At 53.4% G+C, this 14501-nt stretch overlaps 1 protein-coding gene across 1 annotated transcript in view; it reads left to right on the plus strand.

Moving 5' to 3' along the window:
* The window catches only part of pard6a (par-6 family cell polarity regulator alpha), a 34600-nt gene that overhangs the window by 11471 nt on the left and 8628 nt on the right, over nt 1–14501 (plus strand). The window lies entirely within an intron of this gene.

The raw sequence follows: 14501 nt of genomic DNA on the forward strand, positions 1-14501 counted from the left end.
CTTTTATCGTTGGTGTGGTTTAAATCGGGGTGGACCGGATCAATGGTTGGACCTCCTCCGGCGGCGTCCTCGGCGTTGCCCGCTCGGCCCCTGTGGGTCAGTCCAGGATGGGTGGAGGTTGTTTAGAGAACAGTACGAGTGAAACGTTTACCATCTACAGGGTGGCCCATAATCCCTGTCGCTCGACATATCTGTGGATCTATCAGGCCTGTATGAGCACCATCATGGGCCCTGCATACATACAGCAGCAAGTCTTTCTTTGCGTGGGGTGGGGTGGGGGTGGGGGTGGTTTTCCAAGTTCTGCTGCTTGTTTTTGTGTCTATTTGTAAAGAGAATATTCGCTGGAATTTGCAGCTGTCACGCATGTGTTGCTTTGTGTGGAGGTGATTATTTTCTGAACATTGTCTCAATTTTTCATTATACACTGTGTGTGTGTGTGTGTGTGTGTGTGTGTGTGTGTGTGTGTGTGTGTGTGTGTGTGTGTATACACACACACACACAGTCTGAAACCGCTTGTCCCAAGATATATATCTCCCATGCTTCACCTTTTGTCGACTCGGACGCTTGCAGTGGGGTGGTCCTCAATCTAATTACTCATATAAACCATTTCTCTGCTGCAAAGCTTGGCAGATTTCTTAGAATTCAAGTCGAAACTTCATTGCAACCCTTGTCATTGTAGCACAGAAACTCATTGTCATAGTTGCATTTGCAAGTGGTTGTAATTAATTATTGTAAGGGCTGTTATGATGTACTGGGCAGTGTGTGTCCTGTTGGCCCGTTCCTTTTAGCATCTTCCATCATTCCATCAGTGCCTGTGACCTTGTCAGACTTGACTTGAAGGTGTTAAAAGAGCACCTTGTCTCACTTGCTCGAGGATTTCCCTTTGTTTGGGGGGGGGGGGCACACCTTCCTGCTACCGTTTCCTCAGAAGTCTGCTGTTCCTCCTGTGCCGGCCCTGGCGTACGGCATCCATAGTCGCTTGGGGAATGGGGGGCTCAAGGAGGGGGAAGTGGGCGAGCCTGAGGGAGACCGTTTTAGACAGATGATGTCTTTATGCTGGAAATGGCGCATAGAGACTCGCTGCGGTAAGGGGACCCAGGCTCTTTTGCGTTGGGATGCGGTGGGGGGGTTCGGTTGGCCGGTCTCCGCTGGTATTGCCCATGTAGGAAGAAAGGCAGCTACAGGTGGTCCTTGACTTAAGAAGGGATTCCGTCCCAACGATGTTGTCGAGAGTCGATTGTGTAAGTCACAAATCCCCTTAGACTTTATTAAGTAAAACATAAGGGTATATAAACAACGTGTCAATGGCACGTTAGGTATTAGGACTTTGATATTTTTTTTCCATTGTTTTCCACGCATTATTCATGTAAAGATAAAATGTAGAATAATAGAATTATTATATTTCCATGCTTACTATGAATTTTTCTGCATCACAAGGATACTCGGTTTTTCCCGCTGGCGAGCTATTTGAAATAAAACGTCGGAATGGGATCGAAAAGAAATACGGCGCCTTGCGGCGGCACAGGCGGTCAGCGTTATCGTACGGCGGATGGAGAGGTCGTCCTGAGACGTTACGACCAAACATGTGGACTCAAAAGCGATGGGATGGCCTTTTTAGGTCCAGGTCATCGCAAGTCGCACATGTCTTGCGTCGAGGAACACCTGTATTTGCAAGTGCCGCACAGTGTCTCCATCACCCGGGAATGCCTAAGGAGACATCCAGTATGGCCAGAGGAGGAGATCTTTTGATCATGGTTCGAGGTCTGCTTTTGTTAAAGGGACTCTGGGAACAGACACACGCACCGTCTGAACCGCTTGTCCCATTACGGGGTCGCGGGGAGCCGGAGCCTAACCCGGCAACACAGGGCGAAAGGCCGGGGGGGGAGGGGACACACCCAGGACGGGACAGGACACCAGTCCGTTGCAAGGCACCCCAAACGGGACTCGAACCCCAGACCTACTGGAGAGCAGGACCCGGTCCAACCCACTGTGCCACTGCACCCCCTGACTTTGGGAACAGGATGGCATAATATAGTGTGCCCCCAAAGGTTATGTGAGTTTATGTTTGTGGGGGGGGGGGGGAAATCCCAATTACTCATTGCACTTAGTGATTATATTTCAGGGATTTCTTTAGTCTCTCGGCTCAAGAACATTTGACATTTGTGTGGGCTCCGTGTGCGCTGAAAGTGACCCGCGCTGCTGGGTTGAGCAGTTCAGAGGGAGTAGGGCTGGTTTTTCTAATGCCCGCTCCCTCCCCCCCAAGCCCGTTTAGCACGCCGCTGCTGCCGAGCATCTGTCCACATGTAACGGGGGGAGGGAAAAATGAGAGATTGATGGAGCTTTTAGCGTGATCTCACTCCTCGGAGAGCCGATGCACACCGGATAATGCAATTCTTGTGCAGAGAGGGCGGACGGATGGAGGAGACGGACAGCATTGCGTAACCCGCACTGTTCCCCAAGATGCGGCGGTAAATGGCCACCCCTCCCCCCCACACCCCAGCCTTCAGTCATGTACCTGTTGGGTGTATGAGGGACGGGTCGATGCAGGTTGCGCTCGAACGTCTTGCGCGGTCACAGGTTCTTTGAGACCAGCTTCATGAGACTCTACGCCCCCCATAGTACACATGCGGCTTAGGAGCCCCATCCCCGGGACGCGAAGGTTCACTAATGGGTTGATCTGGGTGTTTACGAGGGGGCAACAGCTGAGTCCAAACTCCCTGGGGTGGGGGGGGGGGGATATGGGGGAGCGTAAAGGGGATGAGGTTTAAAAGGACATGGGAGGAATTGCATCTCTTAGGGGTGGAGCTTGAAGACAAAAGCTTTTTTTTTTTTTAAAAAAAAAAAAAAAAAAAATTTGATTGGTCTTCTATTCATTGATTTGTTTAATCTGACAGATTAAAGGCTGAGATTAGTCTTCATGTGGGCCTTGCACCACCATTCTAGAAATGGGTCCATCTCCAGGAGATGGAGGGAAAACATGCAGAAAGCATTCTGCTCATTCCTTATTCTTATCTCTCCAGTTCTTGTAGAAGGAAGGCACTGGTATTTTGGACATGTCCCCATTCCTCCTCCCCCTCCTCCTCCTCCTGCTCTGTCTGCCTGTGTGTTGACCAGTGTGAGCACATTTTAAAAAAAAAAAAAAAAAAACACCGCCTGTTTACTCGCATTTGTCACTGAGCCACGGCGACAGCCCAGGGAACCTGCAGAAGCTGTGCTTGACTGAGCAGGGCTTCCATTACCCGGCTTTAATGGACTTAAATAGACGATGCCGCTTTTGGCATCGTCTTTTTTCTTTTCGCTTTATTTGATCGGGTTTTCTCGCAGTGTCTGATTTTGTGTAAACGGCGCATTTAATTAATTCCTCAAATTGCCGGGTTAATTTGAATGAAAACACCCCGTCGGGCAAATTCCCATTGTGAGTGAGTCTAGATACCCGTTTTTTTTTTTTTTCTTTTTTTCTTTCTTTAAAAATTCCTGTTAAAATGCCATCGGGGTTGCGGTGGCGCAGCAAGTTTGGCCGGTCCCGCTCTCTCGCGGGTCTCGGGTTGGAGCCCTGCTTGGAGTGCCTTGCGGGGGACTGGCATCCCGTCTGGGGTGTGACCCCGCTAGGGACAAGCAGTTTCAGACTGTGTGTGTGTGTGTGTGTGTGTGTGTGTGTGTGTGTGTGTGTGTTAAAATGTCACTTAAAAATGAATTAAAATACTTTTTGGGGGGGGGGGAAGCTGTTCTTATGCATGCATTAACAACACCACATTTTATATTTGTAACAATATTCTTATTTGTAGCCTGTCTTTTGGCACAAACTAAATGAACGTGGCTACGTTTTCCTTAAATCTTACTGCCGTTTCCCTCTCTTTGGTCATGTGACTTGCGCACCTCCGCAAGTAATCCTGCTGGACCGTTGGCGCTGATTGCATATCATTTATTCATGGCACCTTCTTCAAAATGTAACGTGCGGCGGCACCCTGCCACTTTTGATGTTGCCCTGCATCTCGAACGTGTCCGGAGGAGCATCCGCCGCGTCGCATCCGTCGCGCGTGCGAATCCGCTTGGCCTTTTGAAGTTATCTTTTCTTCTGTTGACGGAGGAGATGTCGATGCGCTGTATTGCACACCCCGCTGCATCGCGCCACGTGCTTTTGACGGTCGTCTCCACGCTCTACGCTGAGGGAGGGAGCCTTGCTGTGTAACTTACTTTCTCTTTTCGCCAATTACAACTTTAAATAATTCGTTTACATCTTTTGTCCTTGTTTGCGCCTCAACCACCCCCCTTCTAACTGGGTGAGATTCCAGTGCAGAGTGTTTGACAAGAGTATCGCGAAGTCTTTGTTCATTATTAGTCTTTGCAGGTTATCGGTAAGCCGAAAAGATGCTTATGGCGGTGCTGAGAAGGAGCCGGAGGGGCGAATGTGTAACGAGCGTTACTGAGAGTTGGTTTCAACAACGATCGTCTCGGAAGTGAAGGACCCGCTGCGGGAGCTCACAGTGGGGAACGGTGAGCAGCTTCCGGAGAGATCCCTGCAGCTGTGGACCTCCATGTGCTGGGCCCTTATTTATTTTATTTATTTATAAAAAGAGCGTTTAAAGGGGGTGGCGCAGCGGGTTGGACCGGGTCCTGCTCTCCGGTGGGTCTGGGGTTCGAGTCCCGCTTGGGGTGCCTTGCGACGGACCGGCATCCCGTCGTGAGTGCGTCACCTCCCCCTCCGGCCTTACGCCCTGTGTTGCCGGGTTAAGCTCCGGCTCCCCGCGACCCCACTTGGGATAAGCGGTTTCAGATGATGTGTGTTTGTTTAAAGGTTCCAAGACCGTCGTCGATGAGCTGAACTGGGTTCACTCAAAGTGGCTTTGTTTGATGCTGCAGGAAAGGCAGCAGATACTGTTATGCCAAGGCCTTCTCACACAGTGTGGGTGGAAAGAGGCCATTGCACAAGTGAGCTGTTCTGCTCTAGATCTACTGTCAGGATGTGGGGTGATGCAGAGCCCATTAGCTGTGTCCTCACTCTACCAGCTTGATGCACTGCTAATGTATACATTTACCCAGCATAAAGCTCTGTGTGTGTGTGTGTGTGTGTGTGTGTGTGTGTGTGTGTGTGTGTGTGTGTACACACACATGTCGATGCATGTAATTTGATATGATGTGTACATGTAACCGTGCCATTGTGTGCTGTCATTTCACATTATATCCAAACTCATTCAGTGGGGAAATAACTTCCTAAAAACAACTGATCTTTGTTCATCGAGAAGAACAAAAATGTTTACTTCCTTGTGCTTCCCGTCCACGAGTGCGCGCGCGCTCTCTCTCTCTCACACACACACACACGTGCACACATGTGCACACGCTCACAACTCTAAGATCTGCGCTTTGAGAAGCGCCAAGATGAACCTCGGGAGCGAAGGAGCTGTAGACGACTGGAGACCGAAGGATGACGGGAGCAGATAAAGGAGCTCAGAGGTCAGGAGGAAGGGAGAAAAGGAGATGAGGGGCCTAGAGAAGAGAGAGAGAGCGAGCAAGGCTACATTCTCCGAGAGAGTCTGTGTTTGGGAACATCTGCTTTGCAGGTGTGTCTGTCGAGGTCCTGCCCAGCTGCTCTTGGCAGTTCCTCCTGCAGCCGGGCTGTTCCTCCAGCGCACGTGTTACGGCACCCCTCGGTTCCTGGACTCCGCGCTGCTCTCAATATGCTTCGTGTTTTTCTTCCAAGCGACATGCGGCGTTAAGCCGCTTGCGGTGATCTACCCATGTATACAGCAGGGTAACTTTTTTACTGTATCAACTCAAGGTTAACTACCTTTATCAAGGGTACTAATGCAGGAAGTGGCATTCGAACCTCCATTCTTCAGGTCCGAAGGCAGTTGCCGCAACCGCTATGCCGCTCGCCACCCCCCGGACGGCGCTCTTTACCGGCAGGTGACCTTCCGTCTCGCCTGCGTGCGCAACCGGCATACGTGGCGCGCGGTGCGTAGCGAAGGTCAACGGGTTGCCTTGACGACAGAGTCCACAAAAGTAGAAGAGGGGGCAGCTCGGGTGGATGCCGCGGGTCTTATCGCCATGGAAACGGTTCAAATGGAAGTCCGGTACGAGGCCTGGAGGTACGGAGTCGGCCAGGAGGGCGAGACCGTTCTTATAGAGGAGAGGGGCCGTGGTCCGGAGATCGAGATGTGAAAGGCAGCGTCCTTCTTGATGCTGTTTGCATAAGAGGGGTCTCGCGGCACTTAGAACATGGCAGGTCGGAGCCGTGCAGCCGCCGGGCCTCCGTAACCACGGTTGCTGCCGGCATTTTATTTTTACGAGCGCGCCGCTCGATGAGGGTCCTCGAATTAGCCGGAAGCGGGCCGGGTGTCGGACGTGTCCCGGAAGAGAGAGTAACGGCGATTAAGTAAATTCCACGTGCGGCAAAAGTCGGCGACGGCGACCGAACGTGACGCGTTCGTGCAAACGTCCCCCTGAGCAACTTCTCTGCGCGACGCGGAACGTGCGAAGTTCCCGCTTCTCCGTCTCCTTCCGGGTGCGTCGTGCTCCGGGGGAAGCGGAACGGTTAATGCGTGCGCGGGGCTGCCGTTCCGCCTCGTAACGATATCGGATTATGGTAAATGGACCTTTTGTTCTTATGGTGCTCTGGCCACGTTTTTTTTGCCAGAAGAACCGCTGGGGTGCGGTCTGGGCGCCGCGCCGCGTCGGCGAAATATATACGCCGTCGGCCCTTAGAGCACCCCTCCCATCGCACGCTTTGCCTGATTTGTGTGTCGTCCCCTCCCCCCCCCCCGTTCCGCACGTTCGTGTCATGGTCTCCCTGGAACCTGTTTTCTTACCCCAGCAGAGGTCAATTCTGCACAATTTTACTCAAGCGAGGGGATTATTTCGGTTTCCTCTGTCAATAGATGCAAGTTCGTGCCCGTTTGAGTTTATGTGTCGCTCGGAGTCCGTCGTATGGCTCCTTCATGCAGAATGAGTTTGTCTGGTGATGCGGGATGCCTGTAGCCCAGTTTTCTGCTTAAGGACAGTTTTTTTAAGAAAAAAGTAAAAATAGAAAATGCAGAAATAGACTTAAGAGACTTCGGAAGCGGTGACAGATGTGTTCAGATATGTTTTAACGTATCGCTATGATAGCAGGAGCGGGGAAAATGTGAAACTCGTTTTATTTCCTTTAACATTTTGAACGAACTCGGCCGCGACACGATCGTCTCGAGCTTTGCGGTTCGGCGCGAATTCCGGCGCCGCGATGCGTATTTCTAGCGTGGCGAACGTATTCGGGGAGGTTATGGAGCTCGGCGTTGGCCCGCCGGCCGCTCGCGTCGCGAGGAAGGTGGCCGCTGCATCCAAAGGTCCCGTCGAAAAGATTAAAATCTCTCGTAGATGCTATAACGTGGACGATGATGTATGAAACGTTCCTCGATTCCTTTCAAATCTGATTTACAATCAATATTTTTGCATACAGGCATTTGCGTGCGAGGGTTTACTTTTGACCCCAAGCAGCGCCTGGTCCAGTCCATACATTCCCTCGAGGCGGCTGCGTGACTAATTACGGTTAACACGCGCGCACACCCACCACCTGAAACCGCTTGTCCCATACGGGGTCGCGGGGGGCCAGAGCCTAACCCGGCAACACAGGGCGAAAGACGGGAGGGGGAGGGGACGCACCCGGGACGGGACGCCGGTCCGTCGCAAGGCACCCCAAGCGGGACTCGAACCCCAGACCCACCGGAGAGCGGGACCCGACCAAACCCGCTGCGCCACCGCACCCCCCTATTTACTGTTAAACGAATCTCAGTTGTTGGCTTGTCAGGCTGCTCACCTTCTTGCTTCTGTTTTCTTGGGTTAACTACTTGCTTGTTTATTATTTTTAGGATAATGTATGATAAAATAGGAACAGGGAATGAGAAGCATTTTTCTTGGATATTCCTTTCTCTCTCTCTTCGCTATACAGACACCACATACGTAAATACAAACAGTACTTACATGGATGGATAAATACTTATTTATGTTCTGTGTTCTATTACGGCAATTAGTGTTCGCTAACAGTTGTGGGGCATTTTAATAATTGTATTCTACATTGAGATAGGAATAAAATTTTTCTTTTTTTTTTTTTTGTACTTCGGGTGGTCCCGCTTACAACAACCTACCATTATTCCTTATGGGGAAAGCTCTTATTTGTCATTTTAATTTCCCAGTTCTCACCTCCTGAACTGGTTTCCAGGAACGAATTCGGTTTGTAAACGGAGGAATGGGTGTAATTTGTGTCAAAATGCAGACGTAAAAATATGACGCCGAGCATATTGTCCAACGCGGAAAGTGCGTTAGTTTGAGCGGTCGAAAATAACGTTGGCTGCCGTCGTCCGCGTTGCCGGGACGATGCTCTTAAATTTCAGCATAGCGGCCCGTGCGGCGATACGGACATCTCATCCACGGCGCTTTTCGTTATTCCGTGCCGCGGCGTTTGGCGTTTCGCGTCATGCCTAGAAAACCGTGGCCGGTGAAGGAATGCGGTGCCTGGGAACGCCGTACGTCGGCTCCGGGTTCGGGTTGTGCCGAGGCCGTGCGCGCGTACGGGGGGGGGTGGTCTCCTGGTGGAATGAAGCTATGCCGCTGGCCCGCGATGAGTCCCGCCTGTCTGCCTTTTGGGATTAGAGCTGGAACGCGTGCAAGCCGCCACGATTACTCAGCTGGGGACCGGAGCCTGAGGGCGGCCCCCGCTCGGCTCAGACTAAACGCCGCGGGACCGGCCTGCGCTGCCCGCCTGCCCCCTTGGAGGCTCTTCCTTGAGGCTTTGGTTTATCGCAGCGGGTGAAGTTCCACCTTCTTCCCGGAGATCATCCCACACGCTCTGCGCGGGAGAGATGGAGCAATGGGGCAATAGTGTGCGGGGGCTTCCGTGAAGCCTCTCGCCTCATGTTTAAATGCGGCCCTGACGGGAAGATGACACGGGAAGAGCATGAAGTTTCCTGCAGTCGGCACGGTGACGCAGCGGGTTGTGCTGCTGCCGCCTCGCGGTGAGTGGGCCGTGCGATCGGATGCGGGTTCCGATCCGGCCGAGCGTGGAGTTCGCATCTTCTCCCCCTGTTCGTGTGGCGCTTCTTCAGGTGCTCTGGTTTCCTCCCGTAGTCCGCATCGCAAGTGCATCGGTGCCCATACGCTGTCTTTGCGCGTGTGTTACGTTGCTGCCGTGAATGAGTGGGTGGCGATTATAAATGTTTAATGTGGTACGCGGAACATTGTAAGTCACCTTGGAAGACCGTGTTGGCGAAATATCCTGCGCTAAAGTGTCTGTGAGATGAATTAATGTAAATGTATGGGGTGAGGACTCGGGGCCGGGGAAGGTGGACTTTTAGGGTTTTGTGAAAACGCAGGCGGACAGGCTCGAGGGTCCGGGTGGTTCCGGGAACACGGCCGGGTGAGACGAGGGTGCGCGGGAGGGCAGCGGTCTCCCTGCGTGGGTCATCAAATTTTGCTTCGTTCCTCTCTTTACTATGTGCGGAGAAGATCAAATAATTGCTAATAGGTTTATTGTCGCATCATCCCGCGGCATCCGACCGCGTATATCGCCGAGAGGGAGCGCCGCCTCGATCTGGAGAAGGGCCGGCCGCCCGGGCCTCCCGGGTGAAGCGGGAGATGCCGCCGTTTGGCGGAAATGGCATAGGACGCGTGGCGCCGGGAAGACGAGAGGTCGCGTGCGTCCGCGTCCGTCTTGCTCTCTCTCGCCCGTCGCCAGCATCTTCCGAGCCCACCCGCCCAACCTCGATCTCGGAGCTGCGTGGGTTTCAACCGCTTTGACTCTTAAGCAAAATCCTAAGTGCTGACACTGTGACACCATGACACGCATGAATACATAATATTTCTGGCTAGGGCTGAAAGCATGAGATAGGGAGGAAAATGGAAAGTTATTTATTCATCTAGCTCGCACTTTCTTTTCCAGTGACTAATAGCGTTATGCCATGTACCGCAGTTTTACCCATTGCAGCCGGGTAATTTTTACTGTACCAATTATGTACCTAGCAGGGGGTGAGATCCGATCCAGGGCTCCTTTGAATGCGGGGGGGGGGGGGTCCATAAGCACTGCGCTACGTGGTACCGCCCGTCGGGGGGGGTGGGGTTCCCCTTTGCTTAGACCAGCTGTACATGGACGTGAGGGAGTTATTTCACTGCTGATGGGATCATGGTGTTTAGTCCTCTCCTATAGTGTGTTGTTAGTTTCTTTCAACCCAAAGCAACTAGAATGTGCTCGTTTTTAAACGGTAAGGACGGCGAAGCCCCGTTATGACGCGATCGTTCGGGTCCATAAAATGCCATCGCGAAACAATCGCGCTCGCGCTGAAGCGGGGTTCGAGAAAATCGGCGTCCAAGCTGACCAAATGTTGACCGAACATCCTAAATCACCCCTGTTTTAGCCCCGTTTCACCCGTTTTTTGCCTGTTGAATTAATTTAATAATTCCGCAAATTAATAGTGGTTGTTGTTGTTACAGTAGAAATTAAAACACTAATTTTTCTTAAATCTTTTGGTCTAACAAAACGAGCAAGAAAAAGTTGGGTTTTAAATGACACGTTTACATTCGCGCAAGTCCTAGAAATTCGTTTCGCTCTCGTCCTGCTGTCTGATCACAAAAACATTCAAGCGTACGTGTGCTGCATGTGTAAACGCTTCTAAATCCGGCGGCGCATCGGCGATCGTCATTTACGGTTCGTTTTTCAAAAAGCGATCGGGTTCCTTGCTCGAACGTAACGCGTCGCCGGCTGCGAGCGAAAACTGGAACGCTTCCGAGTCGGAGGGTTTTTATGCGGGTCGAGCGAGATTTGCCGATCGTGAGCCGTTTTAACTTACGTCTTCCGGTCTTGTTTACGCAGAACAACGCCGCCACGCGATCTTTGGGTCGTTCGAACCCCTCACGTCGGCGGGCCTCATCGCATAACGTGAAAGTTCGCCAAGCGTGATTTACCGACGACGAACCGATGGCGGGTGCCGAGGCAGACGGCTGTAAGACGCACACGTCGGCTGAAACCGCTTGTCCCCTATGGAGTCGCGGGGAGCCGGAGCCTAACCCGGCAACGCGGGGCGCGAGGCCGGAGGAGGAGGGGACGCACCCGGGACGGGACGCCAGTCCGTCGCGAGGCGCCCCGAGCGGGATTCGAACCCCAGACCCACCGGAGAGCAGGACCCAGCTGTAAGACTAAGCGGTATTTCAGCATGGCTTTGAAAGCTAGACTCCTTTGAACCCTGGTCCTGGAGGAGAGTTGTAAGGACTCTGTGGTCGACAGGCAGGAAAAGTAAGAGATGAATATCGGATCGAGTCAGACTGGAGTGTTCATTAGAAGCACAAACGAGACTGAGGCTACCGTACTTCAGGCACATGGTGAGAGGATGGGATCCTCTGAAGGACTAATCTTTGGAAATCGGGGGAAGGGGGAGGAGAGCATGAGTAGCACTGAGGTGGATGGGTTCGGCCACAGTGACGGCGGGCGTTAAGGACAGAAGTTTCTGGAGACGCCGCGCTCACCTAGCGCGGACGTCAACTCGACGGCAATTAAAAGAGCTTTAAAGCGCCACGTTTTGCACATCGGTTGAGGCGTCAGACAGTCTCTGACCAGCGGCCCGTTTGCTGTTAAATGGGCCCGTGTGCGGTGGCCCTGTCTGCCAGCCTCCTCCCGTGTCCGTCCGTGACGGACGTTGCGGGTGGGGGTCCCGCAGGCACAACGCTGCGATTCTTCTCTCCCAGTCTGCCAGCCTCAATAATAATCTTGTGGTGGGATTAGTGGGGCCCTCATTATCTTATCGCGGTAATCCCGGTCAAACCCCGTTAGTTCCCTCCCAGCGGTGCCGAGCGGCACCCGGGTATCGGCGCGGCCCGCCTTGGGGTGTGCCCGGACGCCCTGCCCTGCCCTGCCACCATCGCTCTCCTCTCTTACTGTGCCCCGGCTGGTGACTCTGGAATACAGTTTAAAGCTGTTTGTGAGAGAGGGCTCTTAATCAACTTATTTTGGTACCATATTACTCTCATAAAAACAGATGTATGCACATAAGCCTGTTAGCGTTGTGGGTGGGGGAGCACGTGTTTGAGTGCGAAGATTGCCGGGGAGGGCATGGCTGGGGGCCCTTGTTTATGCCATATGGAGGAGCAGGTCCCAGATGGTCAGTCTGCAGGACAACATCGCAAGGACGCAAGCCAGGGTCTCGGGGCTTCCACTGAGCATACCCCTCCCTGGGGGGGGTGTCTGGTGGGCTGGGGGCTGGGGACTGGGGACTGGGTGCGAACCTAAACGGTGGTGCCGAGCTTCTCCCGCAAGAGTCCCGCTGCTCTTATGCAGACGGCAGGCTGCCGGGTGGCGGTGGAGCACCGCGGGGTGCCGCGTGGGACGGAGCAGTGCTCCTCCACCGACTCTCATCGCTGGACCACGGTAAACGGGCAGGTGTGCAGGACTGATGGCGCCCCGCTTCTCCGCCTGCGGCATCACATGTCGGGCCTGGAGAAGGCACCCGGATACAGCGTTAAGGGTCGCTCTTGTGCGTTTTCCGCCGCCTGCGCGGTTTATAATTCATGCAGGCTGCCCTGTGGTTTCCCACAATCCTTTGCGCTGCAGGGTAATAGTCCTCAGCTGCCCTTTGTAGCCTTCCTGTACTCTTTTGACTAGACCGAGTGAGGAGATGATGATGAGCTCTCCCTTCCCTGAACCGCAAGCCTGCTTCCAGAGCATGTAGTGACTGTGCATTAACCTATATTCATACATTAATTTTTTTCTCCAAAGCGACATACAGCTCAGAGTAAAGAGAAGTGCAGGAACCTTCATCTGAGATGCCAGTGACCTGACTGAAAGAAAAGAGCGTGTATTGCCGTGTAAGCATGTGCTTGTGCGTGTTTCTGTTCCCCTGCAAACGCCCACCCCCCTCGACCCCCCCAGTCGCTTCCAGTCTCTGTGTTTGCAGATGTAAGAGCTCAGATTTGGGGCTTCCCTCTCCGGGCAGCTCGCTGTGCACTGCTGCACATTTCCACACGCTAATGAGCCCTTGGTGTGTGTGTGTGTGTGTGTGTGTGTGTGTGTGAGACTTACTGCATGTTTGCTAATTACTGCATGATTAATCATCCAAACCCAGAGGGACCGAAGGTTGTTTGTGTGTCACTTCAGCACCGGTCCTGGATCTGGGCGCCGCGTTGCCGTTGAGGACGGGTCGGGAACGGATCCCCGGGGATATCGAGGAAAAGCTCGTTCAACGTGTACTTGCGGCGTGTGCCGGGGAAAATTAATTATTTTTTTATGAGTAACTATTACTGGTATTTACCGGACGGCGCTAGATGCACCACCCTGAACTTCTTAGTCGTTCGCGCACCTGAGCAGCGCGACGCACGCGCTGCGGGTGATGTACACGCACCCGTTCGATGGGCAAACGTCTCTGGACTTCGAGAGGAAACGCTTGCGAACGTAGGGAAAACGCGCAAACTCCTCGGACCGAGCGGGGATCGATCCCGCGTCCGTCCGCGTCGTCCGAGCTCTCCGAGCCGCGGGCGGAAGGCCGCGTCCGACTTCGCGTCGCCGCCGTTCGCTTCCCGACGTAGGCCCGCGTGCGCCGCCGAGGAGCAGGGAACCTGTTGGATCTCATTATCTAATTAGCGCAGTCAACAATTGCACTTTATCCAGGCTCTTTGTACGTTTATTAACCCACGTGTCCATCCCCTCCGCGCTCGTTACATCGCGTTCGTGCATCTCGAGTAACCCTGGAGGGAGACGACGACTTGATTCACGGGTTCCTTTCTGGACGGGTCACGGGGACGGGGCGACTGGCCGGTAGGGGGCGGCGGTTGACTCGCGCCAGTAACTCGGATCTGCTAATTGAATCTGACTGGCTGACGGCTCGTCCCACGCGGCGCCGCGCTTGTTAGCGGACGGATCTCTTTGTGTCCCTGCCAGTCTCCATCAAAGCGAAAACTGTTTGTCGGGTCCCCCTCTGTCAAATCGTATTTAAAACGCATCTTTCATTAACTCGCTCTGGCTGAGCGAGGGTTAATCTGGCACGCCACATGTAATAAAACCCTCGAAACCTATTAGTCTGGGCAGGTTTATCACGTGACGCGAGCCGTCAGTCCGTTGGCACCCAGAAATAAGCATTTGCCGTTCAGGACGTATGAGAGCGTGGCGCCAAATGGCAGGCGCAAAGAGGACTTGGTGAAAGGGAGGTAAATTAAATGTCATAACCATTGCCTTCAAGTACCTTTAACGCGATTACCCTTTTCAGCAGCCAGGAGGAATATTAAAATGCACCGTGAGTAGGTGGCTGACATCTTCGGGGGGGGGGGGGGGGGAGAAACCTTTACCGCAGCCTCGGAGGAAATGCACCGCATCCTGGCCCCGAGTCTCGCTCGGTGCGTCGCGGGGTCCGTGGACACGGCGGGCGGATGTTGCTGCGTTCCGTCTCCGTCAGCTGCGGTCGTGGTTGGGGAAGCCGTGTGGAGAGAGTGCCGTATGTCTCGCCCTTTGCCGGGGTGCGGCACAATCCCACGTACGGAGCACGCGTGCCGCGATA

Source organism: Scleropages formosus, chromosome 7 (assembly GCF_900964775.1).
Source record: "Scleropages formosus chromosome 7, fSclFor1.1, whole genome shotgun sequence".
Classification (NCBI taxonomy): Eukaryota; Metazoa; Chordata; class Actinopteri; order Osteoglossiformes; family Osteoglossidae; genus Scleropages; species Scleropages formosus.